Source organism: Cotesia glomerata, linkage group LG1 (genome assembly GCF_020080835.1).
Source record: "Cotesia glomerata isolate CgM1 linkage group LG1, MPM_Cglom_v2.3, whole genome shotgun sequence".
Classification (NCBI taxonomy): Eukaryota; Metazoa; Arthropoda; class Insecta; order Hymenoptera; family Braconidae; genus Cotesia; species Cotesia glomerata.
Window position 1 is genome coordinate 8,311,649 of NC_058158.1, and position 20,311 is coordinate 8,331,959.

The 20,311-nt window shown below is 28.3% G+C and overlaps 1 protein-coding gene across 3 annotated transcripts in view; it reads right to left on the minus strand.

The window, feature by feature from the left end:
* The window catches only part of LOC123260075 (transcription factor Ken), a 48,442-nt gene extending 29,555 nt beyond the window's left edge, over positions 1–18,887 (minus strand). The window contains exons 1-2 of one of the 3 annotated variants that reach the window (XM_044721008.1): positions 18,867–18,887; positions 1,435–3,113 (exon numbers count right to left, since the gene is read on the minus strand). The gene's annotated coding sequence lies outside the window, so the exon portion shown is untranslated. Of the gene's footprint in view, positions 1–1,434; positions 4,197–18,866 lie in introns of those variants that run through there. The other 2 variants (XM_044721024.1, XM_044721017.1) reach the window with 2 other exon arrangements.
* Positions 18,888–20,311: the final 1,424 nt, after the last annotated feature.

Consider the following 20,311-nt stretch of genomic DNA (forward strand, 5'->3'; position numbering starts at 1 on the left):
AATAAAATTATTAAAATTAAAAATACTTCTAACCAATCCTTAATGTACTTACACATAAATTGTCTAAAAATATACAATGTCTATGCATATTAAAAGAAAAAAAATATTGACAGCTTTGCTTTGCTTGCGCAAAGATATTATGACACGTGTTACAACTGAATCTTTAATTTAAGTATCTTTCTATTCTCTAGAGACTACCTAGCATTCTAAAATAATTTTAACACTTTTAACTAATTTTGAATTAATTTAAAACTGACCATACTGAGAAAAATATTCGTCATGCATCCACATCACGCAATCCATAAAAAAAATACCAGCCTGGGAAAGTAATAAAATTGAGAAGGAAAATAAAAATATATTTAAGCTAAAATTTCTCAATCTCGCGTGTCGCATTAATAATAAATTATAAAATTAAATATGTAGGATTGATTACGATAAAATTAGTCACATTAGCAAGAATAAATCGTAAATAATAACTACTGGTAATTATAAATATTTTAGAAAGAAGTGATGTCGACAAATTGCTCATTACTTCCCGCTACTCTTACGTTATAACATCGCCGACCTTGACGACAGATCACTTTTCCTCTCGAATCGGTTGCGTAACCCTCGATCATCAATTAAATTATATTTATTTCATTCATAAACGACCTATCTGTACACGTATAAATAATAAATAAATACATTGAGATATCTAATCTGTTAACCAACAAATTTCCCTTTTTAATTACTTGTAATCTCGCGATGTTGTAACAGACAGGTGATCTTCAGTCACTTCATCAGTAACTGATTTATCAGATGTTAATTTACTCATTTTAATAGTAATTGCTTATTACAGTGATAGAAAATTCTTATCTTTGAAACTTTCTCTTCAAATCTGACATTATCGATCTTTTAAACTGTTAAATAATACCGATAATTTTTGTGTATATATTTACAAATTTTTCTCCAAGTGCAGGCTATTTATTTTTAATCTGCGCAATTTATTTAATACACAATAAAAAATTTTGCGTCAAAAAATTTAGTGTTAAAAATTTTTGTGTTGAATATTAAACATTAAAATTTTTAACACAAAATTTTTTACTGTGCGGAAAAAAAATCAAAAAATTTTCTAATCATATCACAAATATATCATTATTTAATGTAAGACGTAAATTGATGATCTAATTACACTTACTTAAAAATTATATATATAAATATATCAAGTAACAATTAATAAAGCAGCTCAAAAATGTATTATAACTAAAAATGATTTATAAATGGCGTCAATTGTCCATTTTTACGCATTTGCTATCATCATTTTTTTCCACGTTAAATTTTTAGTAATTAAAAAAAAAAAAAAAAAAAAAAAAAGTTTATCTACTTAATACCGATAATGTGTTACAATTAAAAGTACTTAATATAAAGTTGGCTAATAAAAAAAAAAGTACTCACCTCAATAAATCCTCCGTCAATTATGGAGCGTTATTTATGAAGATTTAAATCCAATCGTCAAAAAACAAAAAAATATTCCAAAATTGTTAAGACTCTCTCGAAGTGTTTCTCGTCATCTCCAATCCAGGATTTAAATAATAATTACAACAATAATAATAACCAAATCGATGATAATTGTTAAAATCCAAATAAACTGACCACGGGACTTTGTGATCCGAGATCGTGCATTGCCAGCAGCAGCACGTGACGTACATTGAAGTGTGTATGTATAGTAATTTTTATAAATTATTTATATTAAATATTAATAACTCCTTTATTAAATTCGTACTATTAAAACGTTATCACTTTTTTTCGAGATCACTCAACACTTAATATTTTATTAAACTTACATTTAAATAATAAAATAATAACGGAGCAATTATTATCATTATTATTATTATAAAACATCACCTTGCACTTTATTCACTGGCATATAGTAATAAAATTAATATACTTTGTAATCAATAAAATCAACAGAACAACGTGTATCCATATTTATCGAGTATTTCACTTAAAATCTCACAGAAGTTGTCTCTGATTTTTTGGCGTGTCGGCATCCAATCCGTGATCCAGTACGTCACTGTCTGGTTTTAACCATCAGACATAAATAAATTGTGTATTAATAAATTAATGTGAACGTTGTTTTTTTCCTCCTTTGGAGCTTAAACTTCTCACCGTTCTCGCTGGTACCAATAACAGCAGTAGTAATTACAGCAATAATAATAATAATAATAATAATAATAAAAGACCCTCAGTGATGTGTGAGTTGTCCAGGGTCAGCCGGCTGGCTCCATCAGCATCGGCAGCAATAGCTAACAGCAACAACAAGAGCAATAGCAGCGAGCAGCAGCACTTTTACCCGTTGGGTACTCTCAAGGACTTCGAAGGCTCTTATTCCTTTCTCTTATCCTTTCGCGCGACTTTTTTTTATCCCGCTAACCTTTTTAAGCGGACTTTTAATTCCTTAACAACGCGCTTATTGCAATCGCGCACGCGTACACTATTTTTAAATAAATTTACTCATCAACAGCTACAACTTTAATTGGAGTCGTATTTAAACTTTTCTTCCCTTGGACTACTCCAACCACAACAACAACAACAACAATAACAGCAACTTATTTGGATTTTCTTTCTTCTTTTCTACCGGCACTTGATTCCACTTCTACTTTTTTATTGAAACCAATCAGCTCTCCTAAACTTTAAAGCCCCCACTTAATCCATTCAAGCAGCCCTAAACTTGCTCAACTTGTTCGTTAAAAGTTTGTTGATTAATAAACTAACTAAAAACTCCAAAATAAGTTGGCCCTCTCTGTTATTATGTTATTACGAAAAAAAATCCAATGGTAAAGATTTGAGGCTCTCTCATGTGTTCATGCATACATTTAATTAAACAAACATTTAAATAAAAAAATCCACTCACACAGAACGCACAAATAAACACACAGACAGAGACAGCGACAAAGTATAGAGTGTGCCGCAACGTAGACTTTCCCTCGTAGGCTTCACTCTTTTTTCCTTTCCCCGTTCTCTCTCCAAGTGTCCCTCGACGATTTTGTAATCCTTTTACGAAACGTTACTGCAGCCAGCTCAAACTTTAAAAACTCAAACTTCCATTATTTAAAACCGAAATTAATTTTATTCTAGTCCCAGTTGCACTTTTTTAATTAAAACAAAAATTTTTAAATTATATTTATTTATTTATTTATTATTGATAAATAAATAAATAAGCCAGCTAGTGTCCTTAAGAAGGCAATGTTGACGGTAGTGAGCCGACGACGACGACGACGACGACGGACGGTGAGAGACCGACTGGCAACACGACAACTGCGGGAGAGAGAGAAGCGCGCTATCACTCTCGGCTAGGTGTAGCGGCGCTCAAAGCTCTCCTCCTTCTCCTCTACTCGGACTCCGACTGAACGAGCTCTCCTCTTCCCACTCTTCCGGCGGTACGCACGGCACTAGCACCAACGACTTCCGGATCTTCCTCCTGTCTTGGGCGTGGGAGCAACAAGAGCTACCGAGAAAGAGACAAGAGGTGCTTATTCTTCTTTAAATCTCCTCCTCCTCCTCCTCCTTCTTCTTCTTCTTACAATACCCGACTTACTTATTCCCTACACCCCTTTTTGCTCTCGACTAGTATGCTGGCTTTTGCTCTCTTCCCTTCAGAGCCCCCACTTTTATCGCTTCCGGCTGTTTCCTACCGCAACAACATCGGCAAATCCACGTGATGACACTGTCCCACCACAACAGTCACTAAATTGTAATTCATCATTTTAAAAATTTTTTTTAATTCAATTTTTAACTCGACCTACTGTACTGATTTTTACGAATATTTTTACGAAGCGCCACTGCTTCCGTCAATGTATCACCATCAATCACGTTATCATGAGAGTAATTCGCGAGTTAATAAGTAGGCCGAACAGATCATTTAGTGAATGATGATGGCAAACTACAAATGAAAACCGAGCAAACTAAAGTTATGTTAAAGCTTATCATACTGTCTCTTTATTTTTCCCCGTCCACTTGTCGTCGTCCTCGACTACTACTACGTCTGATACAGAACCACTTCTACTACTATTACTATTACTATCACTAACACTATAACCAGCAACACACAAGAGCATTCATTACTACAACAATAACTAACAAACTAATACTTAAACAACAAGTAATATTAATGTAGACAGTCTCTCTTCTCTCTTTCTCGTTGCGTTGGCTCGTCGTTGTTACGTTCCGGTTACGCAATACTGAGTAGAGCATGTACGAACTATTCCCTCCCACTTGTTTTATTATTTCTCTTTATACTACTTAACTTTATTTAAACACTAATCTCAATCTAAAATAATAGATTTTCCTCTGAATTGTTAACTTTTTAATTTAAACTCTTGCTGGTTATTATTAGTAATAAATACTATTGATAGTATTGTGGCTGAAGACGGATTAGAGGATTCTCAATAGAGCTTTCTTCGTCTCAAGGACAGCCGGGAATTAATAAATAAAATTTGTAATTTTTTTTTTTTTTTTTTTTTTTTTTTTTTTTTTTAAATAAACTACCGATACTGTTAAGGGGTAAGAGAAACAAGATAAGAAACACGAGAAACGACGAAAGTTCGGGCAAGCGAAAGTGACTAAATGGGAAGGGATATTTGGCCGGTCTTGGGTCGGATTTTAACGCGCTCACGCGGTCGCCGAAGTCGGCGGTTTCAACTTTTACTTTCAGCTCTTACACAACTCGCTCTGTTGCTGCTACCACAGGTACATAATAATAATAGTAATAATAATACTATACTACAATTCACGATGTACAGATTCAGCTATAAATCCAATAATAAAAAACACTAGTGACGATACCAGCAATTACTCAATTCTCCAGCTCGTAAATTTTAAAATCTTCAGAAAAAAAAATATAATTTTTTTTAATTTTATCTGATAGATTCAGCTCATCAATTTTCATCACAGGTTTACGAAAACTGTTAATTTCAAATGTCTATTACTTCCTTTCACTTAAAAATGTCACTCTCGCTTTCTACTAACAGCGCATGCGTGTCCGGCTGGTCGCATGCGCAACTAGAACCCGCTAAATTTAAATCAACAAGCACAGCAGCAATAAATTTATTTTCCACATTAAATTTTAATTTTAATTTAATTTAAAGTCTGCACACCACTGGACACTTACTACTTAATTAACTGATAATTGTTATAAATAATAAAAATAACACGGAGGTTTAATAAATAAATAAACTCTTAGAGGGTTCTCTTCCGGTCTCCGCGGTGTGTATCACTGGCTCCTAGCTCGGTATTACTTTTGCGCAAACCGAATAGGCCCTCTTTCGCTTGGCTGCTCTTTGCTCTCACTCTCTTTCTCCCTCTTGCTACTTAAATTTTTCCCTGTCTCTGTCTCGCTTGTTGCATATTCCCTTGGACTTGTGTTTTGTATTTTATTATATTTATTTATACATACATAAATAATAAATAATAATACAAGCATAAGTCCCAGTAATTCTGGTAGCGCGTAGGTGAGCAACGCGTGGAATAGAGACAACTGCCGCTTCGCCGTAAAATACAATAATAAATAGAGACGGAGATAAAAGTAGAATGGATTGTGCATGCTAGGAGAATTTAAGTGGTGGTAATCGCAAGCCTATCAGAAACGCGGAATACAAAAAAAAAACTAATTATTATTTTCCTTTACTTAGAAAAAAAATTTAATTGAATCAAACTAATTTTGGAGAAAATTTTCTTAATTTGAGTGATAAAATTGTCAAATAAAGAAATTTTTTTTTCGTTTATGCAAAAAATAAAGATTTTTTTTAATAAAATTTCTATTTTATTTTTTTTTTGATGATTTTTATCACAATTTTCTTAAAAATTTATAAATTTTTTAGAAAATTTGTTAAAATTGTGATAATCAATTTTTTTTTTAATTATTCATTTTTTTATGTATTTTTCAAAAAAAAATATATCAATAAAATCAAATAAAATTTTTCTTGGTTTAAGTAAATTTTTCTTGATTCAAGAATTCTTCGTCTTAATTCAGAACAATTAAACTCTTCAAAATTATTTTCTTTGTTCAAAAATTTTTCTCTTGATTTGAGTTAATTTTTTTTTTCTGTGTACTATTCATTTTCATTATATATTATACTAATTGTATTTTTTAGTGAACTGGATAAGAATAATTTGGCGAATAATAAACAAAATTTAATTTAATTGAATCAAGTCACTAATTTTGGAGAAAATTTTCTTTCGTTTGTGTAAAAAATAAACATTTCGATAGCTTTTTTGCCTTCAAAAGTTGCAAAAAAATTTTAGCCCTCACGTTTTTGGATAAAATTTCTATTTCATTTTTTTTTTTATGTTTTTCATCACAATTTTCTAAAAAATTTATTAATTTTTTTGAAAGTTTGTAAAATTTGTTAAAATTGTGATAATCAACTTTTTTTTTAAATTGCTCATTTTTTTTATGTATTTAAAAAAAATATATATCAATAAAATCAAATAGAAATTTTTCTAGGTTTAAGTAAATTTTTCTAATTCAAAAATTCTTCGTCTTGATTCAAGACAATTAAAGTTTTGAAAATTATTTTCTTGGTTCAAGAATCTGAGTTAATTTTTTTTTTCTGTGTACTATTCATTTTCATTATACATTATACTAATTGTATTTTTTGGAGAACCGGATAGGATTAGTTTGGCGAGTAATAGACAGCCCAAAGTTCTGCGGTTAATCCATTGTATTTAGGATCTCGGGACCAACTATTAATGACGTGGGACCATCAATTCATTACTATCTATTTAAATTACCATGGGAAAGTGGTTAAATTTCAGAAACTCCAATTCAAATGTCGAGTACAAAGCCGCCAGATGGTTGAGTATTAGTAAATGCTTACACTAGACACAAATTATTTTATTTATTGTATTATTTTTCATCTGAAATAAAATCAACGAAAGGGTTTAACACAACACAGAACACGTGGTAGATGTGTTGAAGACTAAATTATCTAGTCGTGTATACTTAGCGTCTCATTCGCCTCATCCACATCTGGATCTGCATCATATGGTCACACTGACCTAGTGTGCAGCGTGTGTAGTTCCCGTGATCTCGATTTACGAGGTGTGTTACATTAACTTGTATAATAGTTAAGTGGAGTTACAGTTAGCAGTGTGAGTGTGGACCGCGCGACCCACTGATTTTTCTCCGTACCCTTTATCCCTCTGTTCTTTTATCTCTACTACTGCACACCTCTGTAGTAGTACAACCATACTATACTTCATTGGTGTACAAATTTATCCACACACTCTTTACTTACTTACTTACACACTCTCGCGGGCTAGTTGAAATTGCATTAGTGAGACTCCTTCTCTATGAGCACGCCCACCACTGCTCTATTGCTAGCTCCCACTTCAGCATAATTCTCGGTTCTCAGTGTGCTCTGTACACTCTCCCTTTCTCCTCACAACTCACCAAGCTCTCACTATTACATTACAAATAGCTCTCTTGGCCTAACTAAACTCTGTGTGCCTAAACCCTCGGTTTTGCTTGGCTTAACTATTATCACGCTCCCTTTTCAAATGTTAATGTAAATATAAATGTATTTTTAGATAAATTAGTTGTAGAACTTTTTTTTTAGATTATCTGTATTATTAAGAGAATAAGAAAAATGTTGTGGCCAGTGTATTTATATGATAAAATGGGTTTTTATGGTTAAATTTGGTATCATTGGAAAAGTCTTGACTTGAATTTGTGTCTTTTCAAGATTTCATATCATTCTTACCAATAGTCAATTTACGGTAATAAGTATTTAGGCTGCATTTAAAAATTCTCTATCTCTAGATACATAATTAAGAAATGACCTTGTATCTTGTGAACTATTGATATTTTTAAAGATATAAGCTCATCCCGATGTTACACTCAACAAGACCTTTCATTTAAATACCCACATCAATTTTTCATATATTTTATATAATATATATATATTTATATACAGGGTGTCCCAAAAGTCACGGACGCCATTGTAGCATCTGATGAAAAAAATAATTCTGAGACGAAAAGTCCTTAGCCATTTTTCAATTAACCGTATAGATAATTAATTATTAATTAAAAATAACGTCTCTTTATTTGTTAGAGAGAGAGCGCCAGTGTCCAGTAAAGTATGTGCCAAACAAAGACACAACTAACTGTATGACTAACTGGTTTCTATAGCTAACGTAGTCACACATATTTACTTACACATTCACACGTGCAAGCGTCTTCGTTGGAACGCACTTGACTTGACACTAGTGCTCTCTCTCTAACGCATAAAGGACGTTATTTTAATTAATAATTAATTATCTATGCGTCTGATTAAAAAATGGCTAAGGACTTTTCGTCTCAGAATTATTTTGTTTATCAGATGCTACAATGGCGTCCGTTACTTCTGGGACACTCTGTATATCTATATATATCTATATATATATCTATATATATATATATATATATATATATATATATATATATATCTATATATATATATATATATATATATATATATATATATAAAATTGCATGTGGGTACTCAAATTAAAGCATTTGATGAGTGTTACATCGGGATGAGCTTATATCTTTAAAAACCTCAATAGTTAAGAAAGTACAGAGCAATTTTAAGAAATGTCCTTGTATCTTGTGAATTATTAACATTTTTAAAGATATAAGCTCATCCTGATGTTACACTCATCAAGACCTTTCATTTAAGTACCCACATCATTTTTTCATATATTTATATGTATTATATATATGTATATATGAAAAATATATCAAAATGCATGTGGGTACTCAAATGAAAGCTCTTGATGAGTGTAAAATCGGGATAAGCTTTTATCTTTAAAAACCTCAATAGTTAAGAAAGTACAGAGCAATTTTAAGAAATGACCTTGGATCTTGTGAACTATTAACATTTTTAAAGATTTAAGCTCATTCTGATGTTACATTCATCAAGACTTTTCATTTAAGTACCCACATCATTTTTTCATATATTTATATATATTATATATATGTATATATGAAAAATATATCAAAATTCATGTGGGTACTCAAATGAAAGCTCTTGATGAGTGTAAAATCGGGATGAGCTTATATCTTTAAAAATATCAATAATTAAGAAATTACCTAGTATCTTGTGAACGATTGACATTTTTTAAGATATAAGCTCACCCCGACATTACACTCATGGAGAACTTTTATTTGAGTACCCACATCAATTTTTCATATATTATTATTATTATTATTATTATTATTATTATTATTATTATTATTATTATTATTATTATTATTATTATTATTATTATTTCTTTATTTATTTATCGACCATGAAGTCAAAACTTCTTGCGGCCGTCCATACAAAAATAATACATAGTATAGCATTTTATGAAAACAATCAGAAGAAAAATAGATGTAAAATAAAGTATAGAAAATTTAAATATGTTATTAAAGTCCGAATTATATTTGAACAGTTCAATCAACGTAAATCGCTCAACCACATTGCAAATTGCATTTAACATAATATATATTTATATATATTATAAATGTGTATATCTGAAAAATATATCAAAAATGCAAGTAGATACTTAAATGAAAGCTCTTGATGAGTATAACATTGAGATGAGCTTATATTTTTGAAATATATATTATATATAGGTATATATGAAAAATATATCAAAAATGCCTATGAGTACTCAAAGTAAAGCTCTTAATGAGTGTAACATCAGGATGAGCTTATATCTTAAAAAACGTCAATAGTTAAAAAAGTACAGTGCAATTTAACAAAATTTATTATTTAATAAAGCAAAATTTTATTTATAATTCACAAGTCACGGCAGTCACATAGTGACTGCAAGAGGTTGCTAGTAATTTTTTATTATCTGTAAAATTTATCATTTTTGTCAACAAATATATTTCAAAGAAATTTTTAACTTCATTACGAAATTTTTACTAATGAATAATTTCATATCTCAGAGATAAAATTGAAGTTGAAGTAGATAAAAAAAAATTTGATATTTAAAAATAAATATTGATAAGCTTATAACATAAATACGGAAATAAATTCGTCATCGACCTTCAATTTATCATAATCATTATTTATATAAATATAAATTTTTTTTTTTCATTAGTGTGTATTGTGTGGCTACAGCTAGGTTACATCTAGTGTAACTGATAAAGTCAAGAGTAAAATGTCGATTACTATCTTCTGTGCTGATTAATGGCATGTGAGAAATATAATAACTCTAGATATAATGTAATTAATGCACACATATGTGTACTGTACTGATATATCATGGTATTTAAATTGCAACTATGATCATATTATATTATGATGGAGTAAAAGCCAATGGTAATTAAATTATCTATTGAATTATTCGCAGAAAGTCTTTCTCGTGCATTAGTGTTACAACAATTATTTTAAAAATATTTGCTGATGAATCAACAGATAGTATATTAGTACCACAGTAATTCAAGCGTAAAGAGTAAATTGTAAATAAGACTACATAATATATATGATATATATATGGATGAATGTATAGCATACATCTGAGTACTTACTGCATAATAGTCATATCAGTGTAGATAATAATTTAATAACAATTAATTACAGCAATGATTCTTGTGAAATGTCTTTTCTTATTACTTATTACTTTCAACCTTTCATTAAGTCATTTAATCATTATTACACTTACCGTAATGATTATTATTATTTACCAGAATTAAAGTTATTTTAAATTGTAATATAAAAATAATTGCCTTGCTTTACCAATAAAATAATTAAATTTATTTATCAAGGATTTTTTTTAAATAAATAAAATATTAAAAGTGAGTAAAATTAAAATAAAACCGATACACTGATAGAAGAATTTATTAACTATTAATAATTTAATTTATTTAATGACAATTATTTAATTTATTAAATTTTAATAAATATTTTTTAACATTCAATAAATATTTATTTGGGAGAAAAGTACATTTATTAATAGTTAATAAGTATTTATTAATAGTTAACAAATATTTTTTTAACAGTTAATAAATATTTTGTTGAGTGAATTTGTTTCGTTTGCAATGTCATATGATACGAAGATTGCTTATAAATAAAAATCATCTTTATAAATTATTTGCATTAATTGTATTACATTATAATAACGTTTATTGTAAAATACCAAATTCTATCAAGATCAGAATTATCTTTTATATTTTTAAATATTAAAAACGTTAATTTATTTAGTGAATTTAATTATTATCATGAATTCCAGCTATAGGGTTATAAAAAGTTTCAAAAGAAAATTGCTATTTTTGCTTTTTATTTTAAATAAATATTTGTTAACAGTTAACAAATATTCATTAACCATTAATAAATATTTATTAACAGTTAATAAATTGCACTTAATAAATTACTTATTAACTGTTAACAAATATTTATTAACATTTAATAAATCGTATTTAATAAATAATTTATTAACTGTTAATAAATAATTATTAAATTCTATACGTAGAAAAATTAATTGTACTATTTACTATACAAAAATATTAACTCCTAATATCTGAAATGGTAATAAAATTAATTAGTCACAAATTAATAGGTGAATTCATAGTTACTATTAATAATGGTAATGATTACTATAGAAAATGATAATTGTAATTATTAAAAATTATAACTGCTATAATCGAAGATGGTAACTGTAATCATCTCAGATTGTAAAAATTCTGAAAGAAAAAATAATATAAATTTATTTAATTAAATTCTTTATTTGCATCCATATTTTAGTTATGTACATTTTTTCCTTTAAAATATTAAAACAAGTAATAACACAATCGTTTAAATCCATAGATGATAAAAATTTCCAAATATTAGAGCTGTTATTGATTACTTTGAATGACATAATTTTTGAAAATTATGTTTTTTTTTTATTTTTTGTAAGATTTAAAATTTTTTTTTTGAAATTTCAAATTTTTCTTGAAAAATTTGGCGTTGAAACTTGTTTTAGACAAATAAAAATTTAAATATTAATTCAATCCCGATTTTAGTGGACTACACTGCGCTACAACTGCTTTTAATTAATTAAGAAATGCATCCACGCTAACACAGATTTTTAATTTTTTAAATATTTTTTACTAGCTTAGATAGTAACTATTATTATTACTGATGGTAACTGCAACCATCAAGTTACATTAGGAATTACGATTTTGATAATAGTAGTAACTAGTTAAAATAATAAAAGCTATGATTACTGATTACCATCATAATAGTAGTAGTTACCATCAGGATGGTAACTGCTACAATTCAGAAGGTTTACATAATTATTTAAATAATATTTACTACTATTGAATTCAGTTAATAGATTTTACCTTAGATAATAAATTCTACTATAAAATTTTCTCCGTGTACGATATTAAAAAATCATTTATTAACAGTTAATAAAACTTATTAAAAAAAAATCCTTCCATCAGTGCATATAATTGATTCTCTAACGACATAAGTAATCACAATATTTATTGATTTATCAGTATATTCAATAAATACACACTTACTTTACAACCACCTGTCGTTGATCCTGTCAAAATTGAGTTACAAAATGTAAGCTTTCACCTTACTATCTCCTATATTAAATCGTCTTACAGCACAATACACATATCACCACATACATTACCAATTTTAAACTTACTCATCTTCACACACTCACTATCCACATTCTTCATTTCTCAGCTCATTAGTATTTTTTTATATCAAACAAAACTCCGTTTACCAACAATCATAATTAGAAAGTATTTTTTCGTCCAAGCTGACCATTAACGACAAGGCTCATTATATTAATCCATAGACAACTAGTACATATGCACTAGTATATACCTGCCTACACACACAAATATATAACTACGTCCATATATTTTTTGTATAGTTTCTTTGTTTGCCCTTTTCACCTGACTTCCGTTTCCTCTAACCACGCGTCTTTAACTTCCTTTTCTCACATACCTCCTTCTTCTCTACATATATATTTTCTCACAATTCCATTCGTTCATACACGATTACATATCTCCATACACCTAATAAAAAAAAGGTACACAACTCTCCGTACAATAATTTAACAACAAGTATTCTTATTGAACAAGTCTTTTTGAGTCTCTAAGCCACGCATCCCCTTTTCGTGTCTCAAAAAATTTCCCTTTCACTCATGCATTCTCATTCGTATATATATTTATAAAAATTTATGTATATAAAGCTTGAGATCCAGTTTGACGGAGGTAAAGTTGTTTGCATGGTTGTCTATAGGTACTCTCTTTATTTTCCCTTTCGTTATTTTTCCCTCTACCTTTATTGCGAATCCGGTTTTTGCAATTCACTAAGTAAAGTACTCCTCTCTGGTTCATACTATTACTCTCAGCAGGATGAGGACCAAATAAAAAATATGTAACACGCATATGTAATCCGCCCAGTAGCGGTTGTGGATAAATATATACATATATACCGAGGAAAATAAATAAAAATAAAAATAATTCCTTGTAAACGAGAGCAAGAGTAAGGTAAGAGTCCAAATAAAAATAAAAATAAAAATAAAAATGTTAGCCTTCTCTTTTTATAAATAATTTAAAGATTTTTTTTTTGTAACAACAAAACAGGGTATGAAGATCCTCGGAAACACTTAAATGCATGAGAGAGTAATACGTGAGAGAGCAAAGTTATAAGCTGAGATAATATAAGTCGAGTCTAGAGTGTGGAGTGTGCAAGGAGGTGACGAGAGCCAAGCTGAGAAGGTGGAGACGGTGGTCAGTTTCAAGGTTGCCTACTCGCGTATTGCAACCGCGCACTGTCACGCGTATTACGTGCAGTACGATCTACTACACTGTCTGTACTGTCTGTATATATACCACACTAAGTTGCATTGCATATTACACTAGATATCCACACTCACGGTCGTACCAAGTAGTCTTACCCAGTCTGCAGACTTTTCTTAGCTTTTTTGCAGCCTTTATTGCTTATTTCTGTTCATTTTTTTTTTTTCTACTGCACTACATGTCTCTTACATTGCCTTTGCTTCCGATCGGGTGGATTGTGGACAAAGCGAGAAAGAGTGAGGTAAAAAGTAAATGTAGATCAGTACAGAGTAAAGCCAGAGCATAGCAGGATAAGGAGAAGAATGAGGAAAGAGGGGCCCAAGCTGGAATAGTTAAGGAGGAGTGAGCGAAAGGCAATCGAGCGAGACGTGATTGCGATCCAATCTGAATTGCTTGTCGAATGTGCGCACATTATTTTCAGCAATTAGCTTTCAATGACTACGATAATATCGTACTATTTTCAATTTGCTTGTTATTAAATAGAGTCAAGTGTATGAGACATGTTATGTATTTTGTATTATAATGTAATCTATGTAATGAGTATCATTATGATTATCGAGGTTTATTTTAAATTGTATCGATTGATGGGAAATATTAATAAAAAAATTGTTTTTTATTTTATTGTGCTTATTATTGGCACACTGATAAGAGGATTTATTAACTATTGATAATTTTATTTATTTGAAGAAAATTATTAAATATATTTTAACATTCAATAAATATTTATTTGGGAGGAAAGTATACTTATTAATAGTTAATAAGTATTTATTAATAGTTAACAAATATTTATTAACAGTTAATAAATATTTTGTTGAGTGAATTTGTTTTGCTTGCAATGTCATATAATACGAAGATTGCTTATAAATAAAAATCATCTTTATAAATTATTTGCATTTATTGTATTACATTATAATAACGTTTATTGTAAAATACCAAATTCTATCAAGATCAGAATTATCTTTTATATTTTTAAATATTAAAAACATTAATTTATTTATTGAATTTAATTATTATCATAAATTATAGCTATAGGGTTATAAAAAGTGTCAAAAGAAAATTGCTATTTTTGCTTTTTATTTTAAATAAATATTTGTTAACTGTTAACAAATATTCATTAACCATCAATAAATATTTATTGACAGTTAATAAACTGTACTTAATATATTACTTATTAACTGTTAATAAATATTTATAACATTTAATGAATCGTATTCAATAAATAATTTATTAACTACTGGAAAATCGAACGCGCTTTGCGCGCTTCTGTCAAAATATTTATTATCGACAATTTAATTAATCATGATTTTTACAAATTTTACTCATTAATATTTAACCGTTGCCATGGTAACCGTTGTCATAGTAACGGTTGCTATGGTAACCGTTGCCATAGTAGACGTTGCTATGGTAACCGTTGCTATGGTAACTGTTGCCATGGTAACCGTTGCCAAAGTGATCACCATAGCAACGGAAAGCGACGACAACGAAAACGTCACATCAACTTTTTAATAAAGGATTAATAATTTTATTTATTTGAAAACAATTATTTAATTTATTAAATTTTAATAAATATTCTTTAAGATTCAATAAATATTTATTTGGGAGGAAAGTACATTTATTAATAGTTAATAAGTATTTATTACTAGTTAAAAAATATTTATTAACAGTTAATAAATATTTTGTTGAGTGAATTTGTTTCGTTTGCAATGTCATATGATATGAAGATTGCTTATAAATAAAAATCATCATAATAAATTATTTGCATTAATTATATTACATTATAATAATGTTTATTGTAAAATACCAAATTCTATCAAGCTCATAATTATCTTTTATATTTTTAAATATTAAAAACGTTAATTTATTTAGTGAATTTAATTATTATCATGAATTCCAGCTATAGGGTTATAAAAAGTGTCAAAAGAAAATTGCAATTTTTGCTTTTCATTTTAAAAAAATATTTCTTAGCAGTTAACAAATATTCATCAACCATTAATAAATATTTATTAACAGTTAATGAATTGTACTTAATAAATTACTTATTAACTGTTAATAAATATTTGTTAACTGTTGACAAATATTTATTAACATTTAATAAATCGTATTTAAAAAATAATTTATTAACAATTATTAAAGCTTATTAATTATAAACAAATCCTTCTATCAGTGCACTAACTTACATCTAGTGTAGTTAGAATTGAGTTTACTTTTGATTGATATAATTTATAGTCGCTTCACGATTTGACCATCGATAAATCGATCGTATTCTCTTATTCTGGAGCGAGCGACCGAGCGCTGACGTATCTCGAGTGAATAGCATGTAATGAGTGTAAGTAAAGGTGGAAGAAGCGTTTAAGTTGAGGAGCTAGTTTGTAGTAAGCCCAAGTAAACTGTCGTACGACTTGACAATGTTAAACTACTTTTTATCAATAGTGTGTGGAGGTTCTCGGAATATGAACCCACGGCAAACGTGAAGCTCTTTACTTGCCTGCTGGCGCCTGTCAGTGATTTCTATGAAAAACTTTATGCTCTTGCAGAATTACCGTGGATATCTTTAATAGGCGTGGCTTCACTTATACTTGGAACCAATTCTTCAAGTTTTTTTATCTGTAGTTAAATCTGACAAAAAAAACTTTTTATCTGACAAAAAAAAATACACTTTTTTAATTATTATTTTACAGAAGCTTAAAGTCAATTAATCTTTGTACCCTCCTATATAATACGTTTCTTTTTGTGCCTAACTATAAAATGATAAAATTATTTTTAAAAGGCAATTAAATTAATCGTAAATTTATAACTCCGCCTATTGACTATAATAAAAAGCGATTTGTTTTTTTTCATTAATGGTTTCTTTTTTTAGTGGATAAAAAATTAATTTAGGTACAATTTTTGTACGCTGATATTTAATATAAATAATTTTCTTTATCAAGCCAATTATTTTTAAAAATTATTTTATTTTTTATTTAAATAAATAAAATTTAATAGTAAAATTTGGTAATTATTTACAAGTGGGGTCAATCCCATTTTGAGCCGGTAATCGGAAAAAATAGACCCTTAAAAAATTTTAATTATGAAAAATTCATATTATTTCATTTAAATTATTATAAAATAAGAATTATAATATCCAGCCCCACAATTTTTCTGAAAAACAAGCACCTCCAGAATGATCGCTTCATTTTTTGTTAAAAAAAAAAAAAAAAGGTTATTATGATTATTATTATTATAATTTTTATTTTATAATAATTTTAATGAAATAATCTGAATTTTTCAAAACTTTAAAATTTTTTCCGGGTCTATTTTTTTCGGGATTCTTTTGAGCCATAAGCTAGGTGAAAAATTAACATTTTCAAATTTTTTTTTTGATTCTGCTTGTTATTATGGCGCATTTATGATAAGAATGTCGTGAAAGAAAAAAATAGATTTTAATAGCTTTTTTGCCTTGGAAAAAATTTTGACTTAATATTTCTATTTTATCTTTTTTTGATGTTTCTTATAAATATTTTTTTTTTTAAGTATATAAAAAAACGAACGATTTGAAAAAAAAAGTTGAATATCACAACTTTTTAAAAAATTTATAAATTTTTTAAAATTTGTTAAAATTGTAATAATCAACTTTTTTTTTTAATTTTTTATGTATTTAAAAAAAAATATATCAATAAAATCAAGTAAAAATTTCATTCAAAAAAATAAAAATTAAAATGATTTACCCCACTTGTAAATATTCACTTAAATTTTTTTTTAAACAATATAAAAATAAAATTTTCTTCAATTAATAAAAAAAAAAAAAGTATCTTATGACTTTGTGACTCAATATTTTAATGATTTCTATTGAATGTATACATGATTCTCATTACAAATAAATTATTGAGTAATACACGTCCATAAAAAATGAAAGAGAGAGGAATATTATTATTTCTGTAATTCCACATAAACAATTATTTAAATCCATATTTAAAAAAAAAAATATAATATTATTTAAAATTTACTCTATATTTAAACTTTTAATGTCAATGTTCTCACAATAAAATTCGTTCTATCAGACATTAACAAAGCAACAATAAACTTAGGTATATTTGTTATAGATGTAATGATACTCTATCATTATATTATTACTCGGCATATTTAATATATATATATATATATATATATATATATATATATATATATATATATATATATATATATATATATATATATATATATATCTTCTCTTACGCAATAAAAGAGCATAATAACATTATGCGAACATTTTATATATTCGATGTCTCGCACTATTGCAATTTCAAGGTCTCGGCATTGTTGTTTGTGCATCTAGTTAGCATCGTCGTCGTTGGCGTTGTCTTCGTCAACATATCATAGACTACATACTCATATATTTGCAGCTATTGCAATATTCCAGGGACACTGAGTGCACATGTCAGTACACATACATATAAAATACAAAGGCTTATAAAAATACGTATCAATGCATACATAGATATTTATTATTATTATTATTATTATTATTATCGAGAGAGCCTTCTCCATCGCCCCGATATTACAGCTACACTAACATCAGAGCAGGGAAGACTCGGGACTAGTCTGAAGAAAGTCCGAGGACATATGATAATTTATTTATCGCATGTTAACGTAATCAAATATATGTATCATTTTATTATCTTTTGACGTCCTTTTTATTTTATAGAGAAACAAACACTAGGAGTAAACCAATGCCGGCTCCCAGATTATAGATCATGATTATATATTTTATAATAAATAAATTATCAGCCTTGTCGACAAGAGTCAAGAGTCGTCGCGTTAATCCGTGACGGATAAAACTTTTTGTCGGATTTATATAGATGTATTATCATTTTTTTACCCTCGTTTAAATTAATAAATCCAAACAATGAACCTTCATGCCTGGTGAACAGACAGATATGTCAATAAACCGGTGAAAGCGAGTCATTGCGCGAACACGAAAGTTTCAAGGTAATTTTAAAAACCTTTCGCTTTCGATAACACTGCATTAACATTAATTTTATATATTCTAATAATATTATTTCGGTACATTTATTTTAATTTTGTAAATAAATATTTTTTTGAAAATTAGCAATGCAAGGACTATTAACAAAAATTTATTCCTATAGAGAATAGAATGCGTCAAAATTTATTCTTCGAAAGCAACCTTTTAAAAAAGTTTGGAAAATCCAAATGAGCATGCCTTAAGCGCTCATGTCATACATAAATTATTTAGATCATAACAAAAATTATTTGTTTTTAATTTGAATTTTCCCGCGAGTATTATTATCCCCTCTGTAGGTCGAGCTAAAGAAAAATTTTAACAGATGATAAAACAGTTAGTAATTATACCATCATGTATGTATAGTTTTTGCTTCTTTATAGTTATTTCAATTCTGTTTATGAAAAACAATATATATGGCTGCCAAAATCGCAGAAAAAGTCACCGAACTGACAATCGAAAAAAATTAACTGTATCGAAACGGAATTATTTTGACACGCAATTTTCACAAGGGTTTTGATAAACTTCCTCAGGAATAAAACAAAAAAAAATTAAATCGTGAAAGTTATTTTTGACAAAGTTGTGGTGTTATCAAGCCCAGTGCTCCCGTGAATGCCACGCTCTTATTCATTTAATTTATCAGAAAAACGAGTTTTTTCTGAGAAATCTTATTTAATCGATAAGAAAATTTTTTTTAACGTGTTCTGTAGTTACTATTATTTATTTCAATATGCTTTTTATCCATAATTTTTTTCGTTTAAATTATGAAAATCACGTTTTAATCGAAATTACGATTTTTAGGCGAGAGTAGAGCATACCTGCGCGCTTCGCGCTTAACGTAGTTCCAGCGTGGTATAGTATAGTCAGAGCATTTACTATGGACAAAAATTTAAAAGCCTCGGCACGCAGACGTTCACACATACAATTACATATTGTTAGTCTAGTGATCTGGCAACGTTGCTCTTGAAAACCGTGAAAGATTTGAATTTCCCGCTTTTTATGCTACACTATTTCAGGGAGCGTTGCGTACGGCGTTGCCGAATCGCTATAAATTGTTCAATGAGCAGGTTAGAAATGGATCGAAAATTATTTCTTTTAATTATTATATCTCGATAACAAAACGGTGAGGTGCTATTTTTATTTTCTTAACTTATTCTAAAAACATTTTTCAACACTCTCCTAATTTTTTTCCAATTCTGTCGAGAGAATTTTTTAATATAATAAAAAATAGTTGTAGAGACCAGACATTTTATATACTTTAAATGGAACATGACCCTCAAAATCGCCAACTTTGACTTTAAATATCTCGCGATCTAAACGGTCAAAAATTATGAAATTTTAGGAATTTATAAATAAAGCTATTCTGAACCCGTAAAAAAAATTTCAGCCGAATCTGTCGAAAAGTGATTTCATGCTGGAACTACCTTAAGGCATGCAATTGGAATTTTGAGTTTCGCTTTTAACAGGAGCTGCATTTGGGTATTTACTAATAT